Below are 16,149 nucleotides of genomic sequence, written 5' to 3' on the forward strand. Positions count from 1 at the left end.
TAGAATATTTTTGTAATAAGAATGTAAAACGTCCAAGTATATTTTATAACACTTCCAGGGCCTTCATAAAGCTTGCCGCTATCGTGTTTAAAACATAGTATCGAGTTTCATGTCCGAAATAAATGCCAGCAATTTATGTCACAATTTTACTCAAAATTCAACAGTCTAAAAAGCTCAGACAGTGCATACTTTTTGTTGTTCTCAAGCTTAAGTTTATAGAAAATTATTAACACTGGGAAATATTGAAACGTTTCAAACGATACAGGTAAAGAAAAGCTGCTCGATTCCTTATCAACAGAGTATATATTATGCAAAGTTCTCGATTACATAATGCAATTTTTTACGATAATGTTTCGAAAGACGTTCGCTTGCTACGATTTAGAGAATTGTTTGAGGTTAGTAACCCCTCCCACCAAACCACACCAAACATCCCAAAGGAGATAAGAGAGAAGCTTATACCAGAGACAAACACAGAATCTTGAAATTCGATCCGATGTACGAGAGAATCGAAGTAGCTGCAGACACGCAAACGTGAAGATTATATCCAGTTACAGTTACCAACACGTATAAATAATATAGAGCAGCTTGGACTAATTGGATAGGAAGAAATTAGCTTAACCGGTAAATGTCGGTAAATACAACATGTTTCATAGGATTAGAGAAACAGCGAAATGTACGATATGCGGTAATTGCGAGCTCGAAAGCAGAGAGTACATGTTATACAAATTTCCACAGCGCTGAACGTGCAGATTGCACATTATAACGGAATATGCCGGAGTACTATTAATAACCAAAGAAGAACAAGTGAAATCAATATACGTATTGCTTTACACAAATAATGCTAAAACTAAAAGTCTTCTGCTTAAGTAAACTTAAATGAGAATTTAAAATGAGAAAAATCTCTGAGGACACCTAGATAAGACTGCGATAGACGGAAGCTCGTAGAAGGCTATTATTGTGTTATTAATGGCTCATCAAACACGAAACGAGGATATCTAAGATTTAATTTTTGATAAAACCCTATTGATGAAAAGTCAAATTGCAATGTTTCTTATTACATTCTTACGTAACAGTATTTACATTTGTATTCTTTTCAGCGGAGGACAGATCAAACGGATTATTATTCTATTGACTTTCAACAATGCTTATTTATAATTTATAAACAGCAACACATCGTGTAGATATGTCTCACGTGTTCTCATTGTCACTCGTCCTTGCTGTCGGAAAACTTGTAAGCAATTTTCAAGTCTTATTAAGAAGAATCACCATTTTTACACTTTTTAAAAGAAATTACTCTTGAAATGTTGGCACTGGCAAGAGAAATAAATCTTCATGTGCTAACCGCAATTTATGAATAATAATTTATGATTTAGCTGTATGACTTTGAACTTTGGACATCGAATTACGAGGAGAACAAGTGTTATTAAAAAGAATTATTCTTATTCTCTACATTTTCTAATTTTCTAATTATTATTGTTACTCTCTGCATTTTCCTAATTGTTTAAACAATTTTCAACATTGTCACAGACTTCAAAATTGTAAGTGTACTCTTAAACTAGTTTTTCATGACTCTATATGAAATAACTTGCTGTCATAAAATTGTCCCAGTGTTTGAAAAGAGTGAACATTTGCAGAAGTTTTATGTTTTGATCCAGGAAATTCAGAGGAAAGACAAGATGAGAACGCTACAGAAAGAATTGCTCTAAAATACTATATGCACCACTGGTGTTGCATTCACAAAAAATGTTGTGTCTAGCGCCAATATTTGTTTATCGAAATGTCTTAAAATAAACTTTCAAAACTTGACATGAAAAGTGTAAATAAAATGCACAATGGGGCGCATAAATTGCTGTTAATTGTTGTTAACCAAATAATAGGTCTTCCATCTCACTCAAATACTAATGCTTCCTCCTCCTCCAGTGAAAATACACTTTGGGAAGGTTCTAAACTAGTCCTCAACAACTGTCGAGGACTTTCTCGACAGAGACCCACCTTCCTGTCCAATGCAGTTTTCAAGACATTAAAAGCTGCAACTGCTTTACGACAGCCCATTGCTTCCGTGCAGTTACTTCAACAGCCATCCGCGTTCATTCTCCGGTCCAACATTGTCGCTCTGTCCTCCATCCGTACGTTCATTTTATCTAAAAGTTAGCGTCCACCGAAATGTCCCATCTTTCCCCAAATGTTACATCTAATTAATGAGACTAATTGAACGACAGTGTGTTCATCTGCTCGAGAATAGTCAAAAGATGACGATCGTTGAGGTTAGGTTGGAGTTAGGTTGAGGTTAGGTTGTCTCCATGGCGGGCGGTAGTGGAATGGCGCCCAGAAGTGGAACTGCAGTCACAGCCTGGTCAATATAACTCGACTCATAACTTTTTTGTCGGACATTACTCTGCTGTCCTCGTAGCAACAGAGTGTCCATGAGGATTTCTCTACGTTAAAAAAAAAAAAGAAGAAGGTTGAGGTTAGGAATCAGAAAAGTCGTCACTAAACGCGTACGAACGCAATAAGCTGACCGCCGCTATTGGTACCGTGTCAAAATTCACCTTGCATTTATTCGCCAGCTCTCGTCGTTTCCTTGGTAATTCCACGTCAACTTCATCTCGCATCAACACATCGCTAGCTTGCACGGAATAATAAGGAGCGAGTCTTGCAGATGACCATCGAAGGGTCAGCGTCATTTCGTCTTTTGCATCTCGTTCTTTCCTTTGCCGCGTGTTTTGCATCTTCGATTTTTTCCAAACCAACGTCAGAAGCAATATCACGAGGTCTCTCGATCGTCGTTTGTTTTTGGGTCACCGATCAAAATGGCTTGTATCTACCTCCTTTGCCATTTTTTTCCATTTGAATCAAGTAACGTAGACACGATTAGAGTGACTTGTTGAATCTTCTCCTTTTTCGTTTTCTAGTAGCCTAGAGTCTTCACAGTCTGTTCGAAACACATTCACGACACAGACATTCGGTAAGTGAACAACTATCCTTTTGGACGGGGTCCGTACGAAATTATATTTCATTGGCGTCAATGCGTAAGTGTTTCTCGCTGATAACTTGTTGTCGATGTAACCAACATGTCCTCTTCGGACTTTGCGAGGCTGATTGAGTGAGCGTAGGTCCCTGGCTACCAAGATGGGATGGTCCATTAGTCTTGAACTGTACTGGCTGCACAGCCACGTCACCCGCAAACTGTAACACAGTTTGTCCACAGATTTTCACGAATTCCGTCGTTTCCAACGTAGCAATTGTGTTGCGTTTTCTATCGTCCTGAGGATTTCTCTTGGCTTGGTCCTGGCTGAAGAACCGCACACTTTGCTGTGTAGGCTTTTCGCTTCCATGCCCCATGATTGGCTGCCAGGATTGGTTTCATGATGCGCTTATGTACAAGTGATTATGCTTCTATGCTGAACTTAGAACGTCCACCGGTCAACCAGAACGTTGCTTTCCTCCTGAGAGTCGAATTTGCTGGGTCTCTTTGTCGTTTGCTGGTTCCATGTTACCTTGCGTTCAAGACGTAACCCAAAATGGTCAACCAGTTGATTTTGGGATATAATGCACTTATTAAGTGCGACGTGGTTATGGTAAATTCAAGGCAAACGTGACATGTCCATTTGTCAGTATTTATTTCCATTCTCCACTGACTTAGCCTGTGTTGCTGCAATGATGTGTCGACGCAACCTTAGGATATTCGTCGGTGGCTAGAATTGCTGTATCATCTGTGGATGTTCGTCAAATAGTTACAGTAGTTGGTCAGCATGTAGGCTGTGCATCAGGTGTACAGCGTAGACCCCGAAGACACTAACGCTTGCTGAATTATGCGATATTTCTTTTTCCATCCACGTTGGATTATCGTCAATAGCAGCAGTAATAGTTCTTGGAATGTTATTTTCGTTGATGACATTCTCCGTCTTTTTGCTTCGTTTGCTTCGCAATGAAATATTACTAATCTCGAAGCTTACGAATAAACTGTTAGTTGAACTCTTACAACATTTATGTAACCGTTTGCGTATGCAAAATTTATGTTCGCTTACGTTTTTTTCTTCTCAGAACTTGTCATAATTATCGACGATAGCTGATATCAAGATTTGAATATTTCCATCGTAAAGTTCACTTGCGCTCGATACTCGCGCGTTACGGCTGGTTTCTTTTTTAATTGTTTATTGTTATCGTTCAGTCATGTAGCAGATAGTTGGTGACAATTGACAGGGAAAAAGTTAATGGATAATATTACCAGTCAATCAATCAATATTTTTTATATAAAATACAATATATATATATATATATATATATGTAACATAATATAAACATAAAATAAAGATCTATATATATACTGTATTTTAGATAAATTATATATATTATATATATTAATTATAATAATTATTATACCCCCACATTTCAAATTGAATTATTTTCATATAAAAACAAATATTTACAATTTATGTGCATATATACACATATAAATATTTGATAGGAAATTAATTAAACATAGAATGATGAAGTATATATTTGTGTTCTTTGTTTCTATGACAAGCATTACTCGTGAAATTTAAACTATCGTTAGCATTGCAAACAACGAGGAATAAATTGCGATTGAAAAACTATTTATAATGAAGATTATTAAATTGTGTATAGCATCGTACACATTGTATCTTATTCTGAAGTCCAACCTTTTGTTACGAGGATATCAAAGGAGATATTGTGACATTCTCAGAATTTTGTAAGATTTCGTAGAAAGGGAAAAAACGAAGCTTAGGTCAATCAGTAAAAAACGTATATTTCTTAGCCGAAAGTGTTTACAACTTCCAACGAACCCTCGGACAGTCACACGGTGATCAAATTGCACTCTACAGTTCCTATTTATCTCACGAAACTTTTCTCGCTATATTACGTAATCCAGCAATTGGAATATCGACAAGTGTTCAGAACGCTGTCCAATTAGCAATGTACGCTAATTGCACGTGCAAACTGTACATATCTCACAAGGTTTATTGAACGGAAGAAAAAAAGAGCATTTACAATACCAATGTTAAATAGAATAAATTATCGTAATTACGGCATTGATTTCATTTTAGTGAGCGTAATATAATAAACCCAACTTTAATAAAAATTTACTTCAAAATGCAGATCTCCTTCCACTGTCTTTTTTACCAATGGCGGTAACAAACGTAAAAGGACACTTGCTTATCGACACACAGTTATCGCGAACTTCTTTCGAAACATAATCGTAAAATGATACAGTCCGGCGTTGAACGTTAACAGCGAGCACAGATGCGAAATTCAAATTTATGTACAGACTTTGTAACGTTCAGAATAGAAGCGAGAACTGTATGAGGCAGCAAGACGTAGCTAAGATAGACGCTTTGAAAGGAATAAGAAAGTAGAAAGAGAGAAGGTCCTGGAGGAAAATTGCATTAATTAATAAATACAGCTAACGAATCAGCCATTGCTCCCGATCCTCCCTGGGTTCCTGGCCGATCCTGGCGGAGGAAGAGAGAAGCATTTCGAACAATACGCTCCTGGAACCGGAAGAATCTTCCGACCAGGAGCAACAGGATCCCCAAGAGGATGACCCTTATGAATACGACGAAGACATCAGACCGTCGAACGAGGATTTGTTGGAAAACGAAGGTTTCCTGGATGGAAATTGTCCCAGCTCCTCTAGGATACCCGCGCCTTGCTGGGGATGTTCCGATTGCACCGGATTGCATACACCGATTTTCCTGTTGGCTTCCTCGCCGACGGAGCCATCTTGCACCTGTGTTTCCTGTCAGTAATTCTCAAATTGCCGGGATCAGTTGAAATGGCTTGAGCTTCTTTTTCCTTTTCAGTTCTTGCATTACACTTCCCTTCGAGTTTCGCAAATCCTCGCCTGTAACGTAAGTAGCTGATACACTGTTCAAAATACGAAATTAATCAGTGTGTGATGCGCCGGTGCTTTGGTACAGAATTCGAACGAATGGAACACGTGGAATCAGGTTTTACAGATTTTACAAATTTCTTCGTTCTCGGCTCAGTTCTCGAAAAATTCGAGTTTGAAAATTCATCGAGTTATCTATTAGGTTGGCAACTAAGTGATTGCGGATGTTGCCATTAGGTGGCACTGACAAAATCCGCGATCACTTAGTTGCCAACCCAATAGTTAGAACGTGGCTTATTGCGGGTTAGACGAACACTAAACAATCGACAGCTGCTTCTACGTGTGAAAATTAGTCCAAAACGTAGTGTAAAATTCTTCCATTTGAGGCTTCGTTCTCAAGAAAATGAGGTTTGAACGTGTTTAATTTACAGTAACAGGCCCGGTCGGGTGACCGGTTTCAAGATGTATTGAGGTTAGGTTGGATAACTTAGTTGCCAACCCAATAATTTAAAATTGTACATTCGTCGTTATTTCTTTTGTTTGTTCAACTTTACGCAAATTCTTATATTAAGAAAAATTGAGGAACTGATTAATCTGATGATATTCGGTTTGATACGTGTGATTAATTTTTTCAATTTAATTTTTTCTCGGGAACAGAGCGCGATATTTTGTTCTAAATTATCGACTTACCTCCGCGCGTAGAATGACGTGGAATGTCGATTATCTAGTCCCGTCTAGTCCCGAATTGGTCAAATTTAATTTATTTCCAAACTCGTTTTTCTCGAAAACTAAACCGGAAATAAACAAATCGTATTGTGTATCTTCTTCGTAGAGGATCGTCATAGTTGAACCCCTCGGTGTCACATTGGCTCACGAAACGCACTTGTCACATTGGGTCAGCCAGACCCTGATCAATCTTCGAGCAGCTGCTGTTCAAAGAATAGCAGTGATATTGAATCGAACAAATTTGGGAACATAATTTGAACATTCTAGAATATTTGTTTAGATAACAAAAGAAGGTTAACGAAATGACATTATTTTCGAAAAAGAGATCTCCAACATTGTTTAGAAAAAAAAAACATTTTTGTGATCTTTTCTATGTTTCTTTATGCTAAAAACGTGGTACTCTAAGGGGAAAATAGTTTTCTAGTGCACGTTTCAAAAATGATACTTATCTGACACGTCGAGGACGAGCTGTTTGTGAATAGAAAAGAATCTGCTGCAATTATATGAAAAAGTCAATTCATTCCTACACAAACGTACGAAAATTTTATATTTTAATTATACGTACCCAGATTTAGGTATTAAGAAGATATAATAGCGATTTCACTCAATTCATGCACAAGAATTTCTATGGAAAATTTTCACAGAAATAAAATCTGCTCGATTGCAGGAAAAAATATGCTTTTGTCACACTTGGGTCAGCCTATCCCATTACAAAGTTTAGAGAATCGCCAGACACAAACTAATGGGATCAGATGTTATAAAAGAACACTACAAATTAATAATAGATAATACATTTAATAATACACATAAATACAGACAAATACAATTACTAATACACATAATGACATTGTAGGCTACACTTTGAAGATATCTTTATCCAAAGTAAAACTGTGGGTCACTATGACCCATGATGACAACCGAGGGTTAGGAAACTTTGGTATAGCAAAAACCGCAGTATCCAAAGACCAGCTGTCTCAACGTATTATTCAAACGTTCCATACGCATTGCTCGAACTGCAACTGTATTCGTAACGCGACAATATTCGTCAGAAGTAAAACACGCTGGCACTCGAAACTCGTATTATCCGCGCGTGTTTGAGATTCTTGCTGGAGGAAAAAATTTCTTGGCCGTAACAAAAATGTCGTAATGTATAAATTATCTTATCAATGCGCCACAGTTTCCCGTTATAGTATAAAACTGTGCACACTTAGGATATAAAGCGACTGGATCGTAAGGTTCTTCCGTTATTTTGAACAGTATATTAGAAACGCTGAATGAGAAGTTGACGGTGAATGCGCAGCATCCGGTTGGTCGGAGACCGAGATGACGAGAAGGCGCGTCACCACGGTCTCTCCTCTCGAACGTTCGTGACTCATTCGCGTGCCACGGTCACATTTCACATTTCCTATTTGTTTCTTTACCCTTTGCTCATGACCTTGTGTACTTATACCCCAGGATGAAAGGGGCGAAAGGGCAATGTCACTGTAGCAGGATTCGCGATACCAAAGCATTCAAAAGCTTCTAATTTTACACTTCTTTCGAGACCTTGGACTTAGTATAGTGTCCGGACCGTAAAGTTATCGGTCCGAACATGTCTCTTTAGGAGGGTACTTTGAACCGCTAAAGCCGAAAACGAGGGTCGTTTTTCACCGTCTTAACAAGTCGTCTTTATCGTTCGAGCCACCGACAGTTAACACTTAGCCAACCGAATAAGGAGATCTCCCCTCTTTGAAAAACACCGCTGAACGAGGAGATCTCCCTTTTTCATATTTTAGCAACACGTTTTCTTTTTCTTCTTTTTTTGTTGTTGTTATCAGTTATTGTTTACCTGGAATTGTTCCCAATTAATTGCGCCACCTTTTCTACTTTTATAAAGTACAGTATATAATAAATAAAATACACCAATCTAGTGGTGTTAAAATTAATTAAAAAGTTACACTATCAGTTATGACTAAATAAAATTATAATGGAAACCACACTGTAAACAGATATTAAAATGCATTATGAATTTTTAACTTCACGTTCAATTCGTATTATTTATCTTTAGTCGTCTTTAATTTTACCTATATTTTTTTATACTTTTAATATATACTTTCAATTGGATATTTCGTATGAACAATATATGAAATCGTAAAATAAAATCATTACCGCAAAATATAGTTGACCACTTAAATAATTTCTAGACTTCTTTGTTTTTTAAGTAAATGAATATTGATCCTCGATACTTGGAAAAATGCGCGGTGGAAACATATAGCTCGCTGTGGCGCGCGCAGTTGGCTAAATCGTCTTTATCGTTAGAGCCATCTACAGTTAAGACGAAGCTATTTCAATCATAACCAAACAACTAGTCTTTAAAAAGTACGTAATAATAGAATACTTCAATATTTAGTGATTTTTCACTTTCTTACAGAAGGAGTTCCACGTTATGTAGTACACTCTTTGGTATTTATTATTAATCCATCTAGGACTATGACCCTAAACGAGGGTTGCCACGTTTACAAAATTGTAGAACCAGTTATTTTCACTGGTATTGGTATAAGTAACAGAGATACAAAACTACTTTCATTTTGAATATATAAAAAAAATTCATTATATTATTCCTTTAGTTATGACTGCTGACTTTGCAGGGGGGGGATGTAACATAAAGTAGGAATTTTAAAATAGAATTATAGAAGCAGTCATTTCGACTAGTGTGGTAGGTTCTAGTGTTGTGAACGTTTCACCGACAGAGGTCTCAATTTTAGAAATCCGCGTAGGACCGCGATCATTAAGCTGCGAATTTTTATGCAAATTCATATTTTTGAGTATATAATTAGAAAAATAAAACCTCGATAGAGGATTGTTTTACCTACCAAATATTATAGAAAGCACTATGCTTTGAATATATTTCATACATTTGTTCGTATCACGTGCGTCCTGTGCATGTTAGCACGTTTCTTACGAATGCATCAAAATCCGCAGATCTCTGGACAGAGATCATATTTATATTAACAAAAATTGGGAAACTGATTAAATTTATTATTAATTGATTATTGTTAGGTGAACAAAAGAAATAACAGTGCACAATTTTAGGTTAAATTTCGAAACCGGGTAAGATTTCTGTTAATTACGCACCCTGTAAGAGATTTTTAAAACTAAATTCCGCAGTTAACCGGTTAAAGACTAAATTTTAAGGAAGCTCTCGCCAAAATCCAACAGATTTGACCGAAATTTTGTACACTTTATTTGCATAAAAACGACCCTCATCTTCAGCCTCAACGACTTCACGCTGAATATTTTGCAGTTTGGACACCACACTAAAGCCGAGATCTTTTCTTTGGAAAATATTCTCTGAGAACTTTGTATTTCATATTCTCTGTGTCTTTTGTCTTATTTCGCTTTATTATTTATTTATTGTATTTTATTTATTTAATATTATTTATTGTACGTGCACATGTTCGTGTATCTTTTGAATTCTAAGTTCTTCATGTACGTATACGTATACAAAGAGATATTTGTGATATGAACGAGACCAGTGGTTTCTCAGAAAGAGACAAGTAGAATTAGTAAAAGAAATTTTATTTACGTACAAAGCTTCTTCTCTCTTCAAGAAAAATAACTTAGAAATTTGATTCAATGAATGCGCATTTACCTCGATTCGACATATCCATCTACAAACATATACATAGGTTTCATTTACCATAACACATGGAGGATCTTTAGTTTGCACTTTTACACTAAATAGTTTGTACATTGATAAATAAAGAAGGTACTACGTTTGAAATTTCATAACATTTATAATCGTCGACAACTGCAATATCACTGCAATATCACATAAATAATTTTTGGCAATCTTTTATCAACAAAATTCTGGTGAAATAAAAGGATCTGATATTTGAGGATTTGTTCTACAATTTTCTATATTATCTGGAAGAGATTTTGCTTTGTAATCACTTTACTAAAAGGCTTTACACAATCTTTTTGTAAACTGAAACTGCAACGAAACCGAGCGATAATTCAAACGACTTCTTCCCGTAACATGGTGGGAAGATACTTCGATAGAACAAACCGTCATTAAAACTGTGTTGGTCACGCGAGACTTGCTCGCCAATTCCTCCTAAAAAGAACACCTCACTGCAACACGTACCAATGCTCTTTGACCCTTGGCGCGTATTGACTTCTTTTTTCTTTCTTTTTTTTTTTTTTAAGAAACTCATATCTCAGGAAATCGGGTGAAACTTCGCAAATCGTCAGACGATTCCTTTCATAATACGAAGAAAGTTGAGAACCTTCTCAAACTTATCTACGATTTCATCTAAGCGTAAGCTAGACAGCAGGACACGTCGCTAATGACTGAAATGTCGATGCGACGCTAATCGTTTAAATAAATAAAATAAAAAGAAACGTATAAGATTTTACACAATTGATGACCACTCAGTTCCAAATGCAGTGGCACGTACTTTATCTTACGCATGTTCTAACTTTACACAGTTAGAAATGTCGAACCGCACATGAATAATCAATGAATGAATATGTAAGTGTGTTGGGACATGTGTTCTGTACGACTTCACCTTGTATTTTTAATTGAACGGTCGAGTCATACAGTAAAGTCGTGGAGTCCATAAATACCAGTAGAAGACTAGTTAGCTCGCAATCATACCGATGGCGTTCAGGTAGACGTACCGGATCAAATTTCATACTCGATAGCCTTTGCTATTCGTTTGAAAGCGAAAGCTTTGTATGAGGAAGATACATGTATTCTGTTGTCGTTTGTATCACAAATTTTATCACGTTTTGTATGTATGTATATTTAGTTATACGTTATATTATATACCTATATATACAAGACGTTTGTTTGAACGATCTGCACGAGTTTTTAATCGTTTACTATGTTTTATTTCTATTCTGATATTGTGATTATTTTATTGTCATAAAGAATAATCAGTAAAAAATTTGTATCAGACAAATTTGTGCTCGTGGGGGAACGCAAAGTGGTAGCTAAGAAATTTGTGCAATATTAGAAGAAAACATTGAAAATGAATTTAACTGATTAAAATGTAATTGCTATGTCAGTTTCTTTCTTAGTAGCGAATATGCTACTGTCAATGCCAGAGGATCGAAGAAAGTGTACAAAGCTCGCAGATCACAACATATTTCGTATACTCTGTGAACATTTGTAAGAATCACAGTGCTGTTTTATTTTGTACTTTCTATGGTTTTATAGTACATATAATTTACAAACTTTTGTTGTTTCCTTCATAAACGATATATTATGTAAATGAGAATACAATATTTTATATATACCATAGTCTGTCTTAATTTTCTCTACGATATTATAAAAAAAAAGATAAATATTCACGAAAAGAGCTCTCCAATTCCGATGCTTTTTTAATTTGATTTGTCAAAGTCGTCACTCTAAGTAGCGCTGTGAAGGTTTTAGTTAAGATAGCTGTATATTAAAAGCTATTATCAGAAAATGTTTGTAAATTATGTTGTATTTTTATGCAGCAGTGTCAGTAAGTAAAAGCTTGCACCTGCACTTTGAGAAAAATTCCAAAGGAAAGAAGAAAAAATTGTGGTGGACTTAAAAATAGATTTGAGTTAGATCAGATTAGAAACCCATCAGAATTTTTGTTCCTTTCCTTTAGAATTCTATAGGCTTCTATTGTATAGACTGGTTTGGTGGGTTAGAGCCTTAGGTCCATGATGACCCATCTCTCCATCCTGACATACCTGTACCTTATTTCAGGTCAACTGGCCACTTCTTTTCCAGTCAAAAGTTTTTTTTTTATTTAGTTGTTTACATTCACAGTTTGTCCAATTTGGACATTTGGTAGAATTTTTTGGCTGTTTGATTATCATGTGGGTGGCTACCCCCAGTGGGGTACCATCTTCGTGTTTGTTAGGTTATATCCTTTATGAGATCTGTTGGGTGTTTCCTTCCTTAAAATTTTTCTGAAAAATGTCATTGACAGAGGGCTAATTTCCGTTTAAGCAGAAAACCCAAATGGAAGATCAATAAATTTGTAAAAAAATTTCTAGAGAAATAAAAGGAAGTGATTGAAAAGAAAAAATAATTGTTAAACATTCTGGTTACGAATAACCGTTATAAATGACCAACTGCTTTCGATTACCGATAACCTAACCCAGACTTGATAGCTCGATACCAGAAGTCCATACGCGGCCTTGTTATTATTCTATAATTAAATATTTTATCTTCCAGCGATAATCTCGACTTTCTGCCAAGTATCCAGTACGTATTTTTGCATCTTACGATCTACTTGCTCTCCTTTCACTGTTATATGTTGCTTCCAATTGAATTTATTGTCCAAGTGAAGATCTAAATATGCCACTGATGATAGTTCCGGTATTTTTATGCTATTAACAAAGAGTGGTCATTGTCCTTTCCTTCAGGAGAAACTGTTAGGGTTTAACCTAACCTCATTGATTTCAATTTTCCGCTTGGTGATCCAGTTTTCGAGTAAATATAGGTGGCGCTCAAGGTAGAAAGTTCATCACAAACGAGTTTGAGTGAGGTTTGGGTTATCTAAAAAAAAGTCTCGGTTATTTACATTCCATTAAACGTACATGGTGTCCGGAAAGTTATTGTACTTTTGTGCAACCTTTTTTTGATAATTATATTTTTTAACAAACGGCGACACGCAACTAAGATCTTCATCGTATTACTCAAGTTGATCGATGATCTTGACAACATATTAAAAAACTATGTAAATCGGAGATGGCTCTGTTTCTGTGAATATTGACCGAAAAAATGTGTTATAATTTCGTTTGAAAAATTTAATATACATCGGATTATATTTTGGAGAATATTATTGTCGATGCGTTTTTTATTATTTTGTGTTGTATAGTCAGTGCGATAAATTTGTTTAACAACTGTTTTGTTACATTATTACAAATGGCTAGGAACGTGTAGAACGTTAAAACATCTAATATTTGTATTATCTTCGAAGCATAACTTATGTATGTATATCACAATTTGTTTAATTATTTACTCGATTGTAAATCTTTTTAATTATTCAATGTTTTATTTTTAATTACATATTTATTACGAGAAACATTTGTTAAAGGAATATTAGAATTAAATTTGAATTTAATCGAATATGCCAGTTACTTATCGTGTATTATTTATCAATTTCATATTATTTAAAAGTTTAAAAAGCAAGCTTTTGTTTTATTCTTATCTTCCTTTTCGTTGGCGAATCAAATTTATGTCAGCATTAATTATGCAATTTCTGTTTATCGTAAGATCTTTGTGTCCATTTGCGTTTTGAAATTTTAGCCTTTCCTAGTTATAATTATCATAATCTTAATTGTAATTATTGTATTATAAATATTCGTCAGTCCATACGACTTTTCAGTTTCATTATTCTATTCGCAAATCTTTAAATCACAGGCAGTGCTGATTAACACGAATTTATTGCACGCTTTTTGAATGAAGCACTGGTATATATATATATATCTATAGCAAGGATTGTTGACTTTTTCTTATAATTAATCGTTTAATTTTTATAATAAGCAGAGCACTTTAAAACACTTCAAAAAGTTGAACATTTGTTTCTGGCTCTTACAAAATACACTTACATAAATCCAACAGTATGTTATTTTCTTGCTAAATACAGTATAACTGTAAAAATAGTTCAAACGCTCTATTTAATTCTTAGCTCAAATTTTGTTCTCTATGCATAAGATGTATTACTAATTCGTTAATATCTTTAATGCGATAAACAATTAATTTACTTATCGCTCAGAGGCTCTGGAAATTACTACTAAACAACTATTCTATTATCGTTATTATTATACTTTAATCTTCGCTCCAAGGACCTTGAAAAAGAAGCTTATTTTGTCTTGCTTAAAGAACTAAAATTAAACTACACCAAACAGGGAACTGAACTAAGCTTAAAACTACTACCTATAATACAAGTAATATTCTATACTAGTATACAATCTTAATATAGTTATTATTTATTAGGCACGTTTACATATAATCCACAGATCAGATATATTTACATTAAATAGGAATTTAATATATAACAGTCCTTGTGCATTAAAAATAAAGGGTCTACGGAGTGAAGGGGGAATGTCAAGTTTTAGCATTTCTCAGAAAACGAAGATTTATTTTTTAATATACGTATAATGCTATAACTTCATATATTTGCTCATATATATGTATATGGTATATTCATTTCTCCATGCATTATAGTTTCTGGATAATAATCTATGTTATTCTTACACCATAAATGCAAAACCTAGATCCACAACTGATCTGTAGTGACAACGGATCTTTGGTTCTTATTGCAACTCACAATCAATTCTCTTGCTAATTGTTCAAATATTCTACTATACACTACATATATTATACATATATATACTACATATTCAACTCTCTTACCAATCTTCCTTGTAATACATCATTCATATCCTCCTTTCATTCGTCATTTCCCATCATGTCCCGCATCCAAATCTCTGCCTCCTTGCCCCGCTTCCCTACATTCCGTTGTATAGCTACATGTGACGAAAACTCTCTTCGTCCAGCTCGCACAACCTACGCTTGAGGTTCTCTGTCTCAGTATACCGCCTTGTCCCCCCAACATTCTCGCACTTAAGACTGGGACTACACGAGTGTTAGATCGACCCTACGTGTAGAAACGCACGCATACACGCGTGAGCCTTGTAGAACATTTAGCGTTGTGCATGTATGTAGCTACGCAACGCAGCACCGGCCCAACGCTCGTGTAGCCCTGACCTTTATCTTTGTCCACTGCCCCTACGATTCCATTTTTCATTCAGTACTTTTCGACCGCCACTTCTTTCTTCCTTAACCGGTATTCACTGCAGTATGCCGACTCTGCTTCAATCTTCTCGAATAACACGCTCTATCTTCCTGCATAATTCATCTTTTATTTTCCAGCTCTTTGTACTCCTGCTCAGGCGATGGCAGCTTGCCCATCGCCCCATCTCCTACCTTGTTGAGGGCTCCAAGCAGTTGCTTGTCCCATTCCGAGGGCTAACCATTCTGAATATTTTTTATTTCTTTGTTGAGCAGATCTTAGGGCACCTGCCTTCCTCGATCCTTTCAATTGCCAGGATGTATATGCTGGTTCTTTTTCTGACTAGCATGCCCAGTTTCGTTCTGCCCGGTTCCAATCCCCGGTAATTATGCAGGAAGGGAGCCTCAATTTCAGTTTTGTTGAATTTCGAATATTTTGTAGAGGGAACCGTCCTAAGCAAAGTAACCAGGAAAAATTCCACGCTTATACCACTTAATCCCTCTACTAATACTGCCACTGTCACGTAGCAATATGATCTTCTTTGTATATGTGACTTCTCGACCAATACGCGAGTTTTTACCTTTATGGTTGTATCGAAAGTGGCTCTCCTCGTGTGAGGAACCCCTCTGGAAACCCTGGTCCTGAGCAGCGTTACCAGATCGAAGGAATTAAGGGAAGGAATCCCTGTGGTAGTGGGGAAGTAGTATAGTCTGTGAACTAGTGACGTCGTGACTCATGCCGTAGATAAGTGGAAGGGTGGGGGACAATATTGGTACACGCGACGCTGAGAAACGTGAGATG

At 35.9% G+C, this 16,149-nt stretch overlaps 1 protein-coding gene and 1 long non-coding RNA gene across 11 annotated transcripts in view; one reads left to right on the forward strand and one right to left on the reverse strand.

Moving 5' to 3' along the window:
* Positions 1 to 16,149, forward strand: part of milt (trafficking kinesin-binding protein milt) — a 102,233-nt gene that overhangs the window by 70,387 nt on the left and 15,697 nt on the right. Inside the window, exon 1 of one of the 10 annotated variants that reach the window (XM_033349678.2) lies at positions 5,463 to 5,763. The exons of 8 other annotated variants lie outside the window; for them this stretch is intronic. The gene's annotated coding sequence lies outside the window, so the exon portion shown is untranslated. Of the gene's footprint in view, positions 1 to 5,462; positions 5,764 to 5,853; positions 5,874 to 16,149 lie in introns of those variants that run through there. One more of the 10 variants, XM_033349675.2, reaches the window with a different exon arrangement.
* LOC143303872 (uncharacterized) lies at positions 285 to 3,914 on the reverse strand. Its single transcript, XR_013060539.1, has 2 exons — positions 2,550 to 3,914; positions 285 to 2,435 (listed from the first exon to the last, which is right to left on the reverse strand). It is a non-coding gene; the product is annotated as an uncharacterized LOC143303872 (long non-coding RNA).

Source organism: Bombus vancouverensis, chromosome 17 (assembly GCF_051014615.1).
Source record: "Bombus vancouverensis nearcticus chromosome 17, iyBomVanc1_principal, whole genome shotgun sequence".
Lineage (NCBI taxonomy): Eukaryota > Metazoa > Arthropoda > Insecta > Hymenoptera > Apidae > Bombus > Bombus vancouverensis.